The sequence below is a fragment of the Palaemon carinicauda genome, chromosome 22 (assembly GCF_036898095.1).
Source record: "Palaemon carinicauda isolate YSFRI2023 chromosome 22, ASM3689809v2, whole genome shotgun sequence".
Classification (NCBI taxonomy): domain Eukaryota; kingdom Metazoa; phylum Arthropoda; class Malacostraca; order Decapoda; family Palaemonidae; genus Palaemon; species Palaemon carinicauda.
The window spans coordinates 17,926,521-17,934,020 of NC_090746.1; the positions used below are offsets into that span (position 1 = coordinate 17,926,521).

A 7,500-nucleotide genomic window follows, 5' to 3' on the forward strand; every position below is an offset into this window, starting at 1 on the left:
AAACGAATACTATAGTGTCATTAGTAACTGTATTTCAGCTAATTGACTTACTGTATGAACGAATACTATGTCATTAACAACTGTATTTCAACGAATTGATCTACAAACGGAGAGATAAAAAGCTGTAACAGTTGAAAGTTCCTTTTTATCCACATGAAAGATAGGGAAAATTGGACGTTTTTGATGTCCGCTTGAAGAGGGCGCTGATTGCTTAGTCATTACGTCATGATTAAAGGACACCGACGGAGTTTTTAGGCGAAAATTGTTATAAAAGGTCTAGCCTTGTTATTACTTGAACTCCGAAAGTGAACTACAGTATATTCACGTTTCTCTTTATTTCTCAATATACAGTACATGAGTATATGTATTTGTGTATGTAAAGACATTTATGAAGTAGTAAGACATGCACAAATATTTGTTCATTTATATGTATATATACATTTACATGGACATTTACAGTATTTATATTTATATTATATACTCTATATATAAGTATTCATGTATCTATCTATCTTACTATCTATCTATCTATATATATATATATATATATATATATATATAAATATATTATATATATATACACACACACACACACACACACACACACACATATATATATATATATATATATATATATATATATATATTATTTGTAATATAAAATCCTTCTCTTCCTCTCTACGAGACTTTAAACGAGAAAACTTGTCAGGCAATTCTATCCAACTGCTTTTTTTATCACCAATGAAAACGCGAGTTTCTGGCTGGACTGTTATAAGTTTGGTACGATCAATTAGTTATAGGGAAGTTCAGTATGTAAATTATAAGTAGGGTTTTTATTACTCAAACTGTATGGCGAAAAAGACATGAGGTAGACAGATAAAAGGGAGTAGGGACAAGAAGATATACGATAGACTGAAGGTACAAGGTTCATACTAGTGTATTTGGTCCTTAAGACTTATTTATTAACCCAATCTATGGACAGAAAACTCCTTGGAACCTTCTATTGAACATTTGGAGAATTTCCCATAATATTACTTAAAACATGGCCACAGAATTGCTGGGCGAATAAAGCCAGCGCGTAAAAGAACATGTTAATCACATTACGTAAAAGGAGTAGGCAAAATATCGTTCTTAAACATCGATCTTTGTTGTTATTTTATTTCCAGGTTTGATATGAATTACTTCCCCTTTCCCGTGGTTAGAATTCTTCTCGCCAGGAGGAAAGTATTTCCATGAACCGTGTCCAGGGTTTTCTATCTGAGGGTATATTTTATTTCGGTTTCAAAGGAGGAAAAAAAAAAGGCAAAATCCTGAATGAAGTGACGGGCTTGCCTTTTGAAAGAGGAAAGATTGTAAAAATTATGGAAAATAAATGTTAGAAGGGAATTTCGCATTTTGGTGGTTTCAAGATACGAAAATCTACCTAGGGTACCTTTATTAAGTTATACATTATATATATGTGTATATATATATATATATATATAGTATATATATATATGTATATATATATATATATATACATATATATATATATATATATATATATATATATATATATATATATATATATGGAGATAAACATAATAGTCAGATTGCTATGTAATTTCGCCATTTTTTTTTTATAGAATATTAAAACTTAATTTTTGAAGATTTTATTGTATATCGAATCATTAGAACAACGTTTCCTTTTGCTTTGATTCTCTGATTATTAGAAGCCCTCCACCTTGGATTTTACAGAGTGGGTTCATTAGAATAATGTTTTATCAATATATCAACTTCTAAATCCCACGAAAATAGGATTTTGACAGCTAAACCACTATTTTCAGGTCCAGTGAATTCATTGGTATCAAAATAGATAAGTTATATCCAACAACAAACTTATTTGACTGAATCATTCTATTTTATTGAATGCTTAGGCTGTGGTGTATCTGGACCTGGGTCGCTTGTACTTGATCAGGTTAATGGCAAAGAAGAGAGGTTGCTCAGATGTTCTCTGGCTTGGAGATGTGGCTCCAGGTCAGCATTCTGGGTTGCAGCTTCCACTCAATGTAGTTTGTTCATCATTGTCTTTAACATTGCATTCTTGGATCTCTGTTTTTCTCATTCTTGGAAAACCGATGACATTAGCAATGGTCAAAGCCTCTCGTAAGGGGTGTTTGATTGTTTCACAAACTCTGCTTTTATATGTTTGTTCACCTCCAAACAGGCAGCTCTAACTCCCTCTATTGCCTTCAGACAGACCTCTTACAGGTGTTGGTTGTCGTATGATAACTCCTGCACCTTTTCATAGAGAGCTACATAAGAATAGGTGTGAGCACGGAGAGCACTTTTGTATGGGGATATCACAGAATAAAACACCATTATTTTACAAATACCACAAACTTACAGGTTGGGTACAGTTAACTGTTCAACATACATAATATAGGTCTACATCAATAATCAGACCAGTAGATAAATAAGTCCTTGGGATTGGAAATAAGTGTGGTCTATTGACATATATTTATACATATATGCATTTATGTATACGCATATATGCACGTACATATTGTATACATATGATAATTTTATCACTCGTGACCTTCAGTTTTTCAATTTAAGCCACAAATGCCCTTAAGTATTGAATTCAATCTGCCACGGAATCACAGACCCAACGGGAAATTCCTTTAACGAAAAATATTTCTGCGCGAGTCAAGGATTTGAACCTTAGTACCGATAGAAGTGAAGGGGAACAGTTGACTTAGCCCATTCGGCTGTAGAGATAAAGGTCTTTTCCGACTCTGCTGTATTTAAGCATGTCGAATTCATTCAGGATTTGTATGCTTAGAATCGATAGTAACTCATCTCCGCCATTACAGATGATTGGTAAGTATGTAACATCCTTAATTCGGTATCAAAGGGTAGCTTATTTGAAAAAATATATACATACAGTATACTGTATATATATATATATATATATATATATATATATATATATTTATATATATATGTGTGTGTATATATATATAAATATATATATATATATATATATATATATATGTGTGTGTATATATATATATATATATATATATATATATATATATATATATATTAATATGTATATTACATACATACTTTATACATATATTTTGTTAAGTGCTAAACCACTTATGGCATTGGTTTAAGGGCACACTTTTCTAGTTTCTCTATCTTTTCTTGTCTTCTGCGATAGAATTTTCAAGGTAAAGACGAAATTTCTTACTGTGCTCCTCTATTTATTCAAATCTTGTCGACAGCTGTTGCAACCAATAACTACAGGATCTCGTCTGGGCATTTTTACATAGAAATTATCCTTATATAATCTCTCTAGGGGTTTAACATTTCATTTCCCCTGTCCTCAGAATGAATTGTTTTGTCTATTCAACCATGTCGTATACTTTGACTGTGGAGATATGGAGAGATTAATGATACGATTTTTTTTTATTTCAATGAAACAGGTTATATTATCAGGGGAAACCAGGAATAAAAAGGTATATCTTCTGTTAGATAAAGAATTATATCAGTTAGATTGATAAAGAGCAACAAATTTTTTTTTGCTACTTTAGATTGACAATGTTTATGATCGTAACTTATATTAATATTTACTTGATATAGATTAAATTGAGGATGGGCTGATAATGAAAGTGTTAAGGAGCAAGAGAGAAGTTTTGATCGAAGATATAGGGTTGCTCATAAAAGTAATTATAATTTCTTGTTTTTAGCTGTTATTTGAAATCTCAATTTAGTGCCACATCGATTCATGTATGCTCTCGTTTACATGCAGACCCTTCATCGACATTCAGACTACATACCCCCTAACAGTCAAGAATCTGTAACGCAAAAAGCTGGGTTACCATATATATGTAAATATCATTTAAACTATTGGATGTAATGTGTATTTCTATATGACAGTGATAAAGAAAATAGCTGAAACGGAATATATGAAGTTATCCATTTTATTGGTTCTTCACTCTGTAAAGAGAATGTGTTCTTAAAGGCGAATAAAAAACAAGCTAAGAAAGGGGTAGCCCGAAAAAAAGAACCAAAAAAGTGTAAACTATTTTTTTCTTTTCCTTTTCTTTTGCTAACTGCAGCTTCTCCTTGTTTACTCTTAAAGGGCTATAAATGAGAGGCAAGAGCTAAGCTGCTGTCTCAAGAGCCATATAAAGAAACGAAGACATTTGTAACAGCCGTATATATTATACAGAGGGGGCCAGTTTGAACTGCAAACAGAGAGGGAGAAAGGTAGAAGCTGTTCAAAATAACTCAAATACAATTATTCCAGCACGGGAAGACATTGCCTCTCTTCATTTGATCATGATGATGCCATTAATTATGAAACTGCCATAAAGACACCTTAGAAGAAGCAGGGCATCCTGTCTGAGTTCCAGAGGTACTGACTCTGTTAAGAAACAAATTTTCTGGTGCTGCCAGAAATAACCATAAAAAGCCCATACGGTACGACTGTTGGGTGTGTGCTCACATAACCCCCGTAGTTTCTTCAGACATTTGCTGTCTTATGCTCTTTTGGACGAGCCTTTATGATGACATCACTGAAGGTTAGGGTGAGGTAGATCCAAAGGTAAAGTAAAGAGAAAAAAGGGGAGGTGGACGTTGCTGAGGAAGGAGTAATATGAGAAAAAATGTAATTTTGAAGGTGTCGTAAAGGAGGATGTATAAAACTGAATTTATGTCGATTTTACTCTTGAAAGTTCTATTAAATTTTTTTTTTTACTAGTATGCATTCTTTTGCGTTTCTGAAAGTTTAATAAATATCCTATTTATTGTCAAATCTGACATTTCCCTTGGAAAGCTACGTTCTGCTAAGCAGTTGATAGATATTAGGCATTTTTCATTTTTATTTAGCTTTGCGGGACAGTCAGTTATAAATACCAAATTACATATTTTATACCCAATTATCTAATTGTTTTAGTGTTTTGGATTTTGTTTATGGCTGCAATTAATATTTTTAATCAATTTTAAAGAAGAACACCTGAATATGACCAAAAGTACTTTGAAAATGGTCCCTCTAAAGACCTCTCATTCTGATTAAAAAGCGAAGAAATCATACGAACTCCCAAGGAGGTTATTAAAACGACAAAGGTAATCAAGAGGAAGAACTGAAAACATCGAGAGCTCTTTTATTAACTTCTTATTTCATGCCTTTTCCTTTTTCTTTCCCGTATACAGTCCTCGTCTCCCATCTTAGTGCCGTGGGGCCAACTCCATCTCGGTATCCTGTTCCCATAGGCCATAAGAAGGGTCGTGTTTCAAATAGGTAGAATTTTCCGTAAGGTTTTTTTACCAGCATTTTCCATCATAAGATTTCTGACTGAAATTTGTAAACAGATTTTGATGTGGAATGGAGAGGTAAAATATTCACCCGCAAGGAAAGGGGAAATACCATACCCTCTTGATGAAATTGAGGGGAAGAATTGGTAAATAAGAAAAATATTATTACTTGATGATAAAAGTGAACGAAGGAAAGGCCAGATGAATAGATTAGGTAAATAAGAAGAATGTTATTACTTGCTGTTAAAAAATAACTAAGAAAAAAACATGTAAATAGATTAATAAAGATTAATCATAAAAGTGGACGGTCAGAGTTGGTTGCTAAATGAAGTGATAGACATGTTCGATAAAAATGGTATTAGAGAAATGACAGGTAAATGGAACTATAGATTATTGATAATGTGAATGAATGGACGTGAAAATAAATGGATCAATATACGCAACTGAAAAAAAAAATGTATATTGAAAGAGTATGAAACGGAGTAATTGAATACAGATAATTAATACACCTAAGAAATAAAAATTATACATTTTTTGAAATATCGCCTTTGATCAATTTGACCCTGATAATTGTTGTCGTCACAAAGCGGAAATATTAGTATTTTATATTTGTCAAAATACATCGCTTACTCGTATTCGTCTTCTTTCTAAAAAACTGCTTTGAAGCTTTGTCGGAAAATCTCCAATCTTTTTGTCAAAGCCTCTTCGCTTTGTTCTCTTTTTTTTCGCAGGCTCATTTTTCTTTCCTATTTTATGTAATTCTGAAAGGCTTTGGAATTATAACGGTGGGCTAATTAAAAGTTTTTTTTTTTTTTTTTTTTTTTCTTTTTTTATCATAGCCCTTCTTTGCCATTTCCCAAGGCAGAATAACCCTTTCCTTCTTTCAGTTTTCCTTTCTTCGATTCTTTTATGTTTGGCCTTTTTTGTTGACTTTCGAAGGCTATGGTCGAAAGGGAATTTTTTTAGCTTTATATTTGTTGTTTTCACAGAGAGAGAGAGAGAGAGAGAGAGAGAGAGAGAGAGAGAGAGAGAGAGAGAGAGAGAGAGAGAGAGAGAGAGAGAGAGAGAGAGAGAGAGAGAGAGAGAGAGAGATCTATAAACCCTGACAGATGGGACTTCATTACGTTTGTTGTTTTCGTATGAAGGACGTAATTCCGTTGTCTACAATTTCGTTCTCGAGCCTCGAATCATCTGATATTTAAACCTTATAATGTAAAAAGCAAAAAAAAAAAAAAAAAAAAAAATTACTTAATTGTATCTTAGTGTAGATGTTAATAGATATTTTCGCTGTTGAGTTTCGAATAGCTCTAGAGTACTAATATTGCTCATGATATTATAGTAATAATACGGTATTGAGTTGTTATAGTTAATATATTGTTAATATATAATTCTCATAAGAATAGTTGTTTTCAAGGTCCCCGAGTTAATGGTAAGAATGATGATACGAGTAATGACAATAATGATAAATACTTTTATTCTTATAGTTGTTGTTGTAAGAGAAAATCAGCATAAAAAATAAATATACCACAAGTAAATCAAGAGTGAGCCAGCAATAAGGTTGAATAAGGTTAATACTGTGTTTCCTTTAGGCCTAAGAAGGCGAGTATCCATCAACCAAATCCTTCCCTCCAACCTTTAGGCCTCTTTTGTAATAAAATTTGGATCTCTAAGGCAGAACACTCTTCGTTATTAATGTAAAATGAACTTGGAAAATTTCACAGCCTTTGCTTGTTTCCTGAATCAGTCGTTGCTGTTGTTTCAATGATACGGCAGAAACTGTTAGTATTACAGCAATTTGGTGTGTGTATATATATATATATATATATATATATATATATATATATATATATATATATATATATATATATATATATATATATATATATATACTTATATAGTATACATATATATATATATATATAGTATACATATATATATGTGTATATATATATATATATATATATATATATATATATATATACTTATATAGTATATATATACTTATGTGGTATATATATTATATATATACATATATAGTATATGTATACATATATATATATATATATATATATATATATATATATATATATATATATATATATATTAATTCAGTAGACAGTACGTTAGTGGACTTCAACAATAAAAAGGCGGATCTCTCAGGTTAAACAGAGCTTAAGTTAGTTTTGAGATGGT

At 31.5% G+C, this 7,500-nt stretch overlaps 1 long non-coding RNA gene across 1 annotated transcript in view; it reads left to right on the forward strand.

Annotated features, from left to right (window-relative positions):
* The window catches only part of LOC137615809 (uncharacterized), a 193,557-nt gene that overhangs the window by 108,302 nt on the left and 77,755 nt on the right, over positions 1 to 7,500 (forward strand). The gene's annotated exons all lie outside the window — the stretch shown is intronic.